The sequence below is a fragment of the Hevea brasiliensis genome, chromosome 6 (assembly GCF_030052815.1).
Source record: "Hevea brasiliensis isolate MT/VB/25A 57/8 chromosome 6, ASM3005281v1, whole genome shotgun sequence".
Taxonomy (NCBI): domain Eukaryota; kingdom Viridiplantae; phylum Streptophyta; class Magnoliopsida; order Malpighiales; family Euphorbiaceae; genus Hevea; species Hevea brasiliensis.
In genome coordinates this window covers 89810833-89813983 of record NC_079498.1, presented here as the reverse complement: position 1 = coordinate 89813983, position 3151 = coordinate 89810833, and positions in this window count along the sequence as shown.

Here is a 3151-nt window from a genome sequence, read left to right as displayed (position 1 = left end):
TTTTCTCATATGATTCCAACCAACAGATTAATCTATTATTTTAATCATCACAAGCAGTTGAAGATGAAACCATCATTGATGTCCAAAGATGATGCCCACAAATTTTATTTTTCTCAATTTTATGGAAAATGACCTCTCACCTTGCAATTATCAATCTTCTTCAATCTTTAATCTTTATAACTATTGGTTGTAATCTTAATTCAACCCATTAAAAGAAGGATCCTAATTAAGAGGCAATTCTTTCTTGGTTTTTCCTTAATGTTTTCTCTTTCCTCCAAATCAATTGGATTTATGCAACTTCAATGATCTATTATTATGTTTTAAAATTTTCATTCAGGTTCAAACAAGAAAGTTCATAATTTACTCATTGATGATTTCAAGATATTGAAAGAATTGTGTATGTCCAAGAGAAAAAAAAAATGAAGGGAGCATGCACCTTCCATGCTCACTGTAGAGTAATTATCACACGCGATCGCTTAACTCTATGAATACTTTTATAAAAATTATTGAATTTTAATTTTTTTCATAAAATTTATTGAATTTCAATTTAATTTTATAAAAAATTACTATGATCAGAAATTAAAAGTTTTCAAGATTAAATTGCTAACTTGTCAATTATTTTATAAATAAAATTACCTTATTTTATTATTTTCTTAAAAAATATATGATGTATAAAATGATCTAGCTACCCCTCTTGCCTTCAAACCCTTCATTTTCCTTTATTTTTTCTTCACCAGTAATCACTAATTAAATAATTTTATTTATAAAATAGTTGATAGATCAACAGATTAATCTAAAATTTTTTAATTTTCTATTACAACGACTTTAATGAAATCAAATTGAAGTTCAATAAATTTTATGAAAGAAATTAAAATTCAATAACTTTTATGAAAGCACTTACCAAGTTGAGTGACATATCTACCTCTAACCGCACTCATGTGGATTTATCCTTCTCCCCTGTAGCAGATTGCGACGCTGCTCTTCATCCTTCCTTTAATGAGGGCTCAACTTCTACAATGGAGAAACATGGCTCCTTGAATGCTGGTGAAACGTCAAATAAGGGGGAATTCACGCCAAGATTTGATGGTTAATTAAGGTTCATAGAGACTTTGGCTACAGCTCATAGATGACCTAACAAAGCTCATAATCCTTTTTTTTTTTTTTTTGTCATTGTTGATGTTGACGCAAAAACCCATTGGTTTATGATATGTGATTCAAAGAGAGCTGTTGTTTTTAATTTTTATTCTAATTTTAGAGAGAATTTATGCCGTTGATTTGTGTCATTTTCTTAGTTTTGGCCTTTGCCATTGATATTTGGTGGTGTAATCATAAACTCCAAAGCATGAGTGTCTCAGATTTTTATCAAAATCCTCTTGATGTTTTGGAGTGGGATCTTACTTGGTTGGTTGCACTATTGACACGCCTCATTATTCTTCTCTGAACATGAACGAAGAGAAGAGACCTTGTTGAGAGAGAGAGGGGAGTGGGTGAGGAGGGAGGACGGATGAGATATTATGGGTTGGGATTTTATTTGAGGGTAAAACAGTCATTTTAAGCTTTTTAAATTTCTCCCTGATCAGTGATAACAGAGAAATTCATTCGGTTCGAAAAATATACAATGATTTTACCATAATTATTAATTATGGTGAGTCTCATCATAATTAATTATTATAATTAAACTGTTGTATATATAATAGTTGCATTACATAAAAATCGGCTCATAGAGATTTTATATTAACTAAATTAATTTCAAGGGTTTTGTATAATAATTTAAAATTTAAATTTTATGACTTAATTCTTATTGTTAAAATTTCAATTAAGTTACCATTAATTCTAAAAAAATTATCACAACGCCTTTAACTTTATTTTTAATATAAAAATAATTTACTTCTTGAAATTTTATTTTATTAACAATTTAACCCCTGAGATTTAATAAAACCTATAAAGTAATCCATGTAGTTTTAACACTATGCAATTTGATCATTGACATTTTAGCAAACTTGCAAGTTAGTACCTACCATTAGAATTATGGTTAATTCTCCATAAAATTTTTTAGGACCTTAAAGTAATTAATCTATATTTTAATAATATAAATTTAAATTTTTTAATTTAATGGAACTTACATTTTAAAAACACAAAGATTAAATTATTAATAAAACAAAATCACAGGACTAAATTATTAAGAAAATAAAACTTTTTGGACTAAATTATTTTTAGATTAAAAATAAAAATAAAGGCATTGTGATATTTTTTCTTAAATTAAAAGAAACTTAATAAAATTTTAACGGTGAAGACTAGTCATAGATTTCATTAAATCTTATAAATTAAATTTCTTTTTATTTTAAAATATAAAAATTAAATTATATATTTTATCAAATTTGATGAATTGAATTATAGTTTATCTTTTTTTTATAAGCTCTAGATATGGAAGTGTATTATAACTTTTATTAAAAATAGGAGTGGACCCAGCATATAAGTTCCTCAATTTATTTTTTAAAAATTAGATATAAAGCTAAAATAATAAATGTTGTACCCTTGATTTTAAATTACCTAAAGAATTAAATTATAAAGGTGCATGATATTTGATTTCACTCAATTCTCAGCATTTCTAACTTTGATTTATAAGTTGGGATTTATAATTTTAGATAGTTAATCATAAAAAAATTCAATTATTTTAGATGGGATTCATATATTTCATAATTTGAAGTGTTAATCATTTCATAAATTGGACTATTGTTATTGTTTTAATATCAAATCAACATTTTTTTAAAATTTTATTATTTTTATTTTCATTTTCAACATATTTAATAAAATGTTTCAATGAATTTATCCTTTTATATCATTCAATCTATAAGTAATTAATTGATAATTTTTTTATAATACGCAATACTTCTTATCAATAAATCATAATTAGTCTAAATATTGAAACTATTACATTGCAAAATCTTCTTAATTTAAATTATGTGAACTAGTGAATCTAAGTGGTGACTTCCAGAAAACCTAAAGGATAGTTTATTTATATGAGTATTATTAAATTGGTTGCATTTGCATATATATATAAATAATAAATGTCCATTACATTATTTTAATAAAAGTTTAATTTATAAATTTTTTTAATTATAATAATTATATGATTAATGCTTATCTAAAC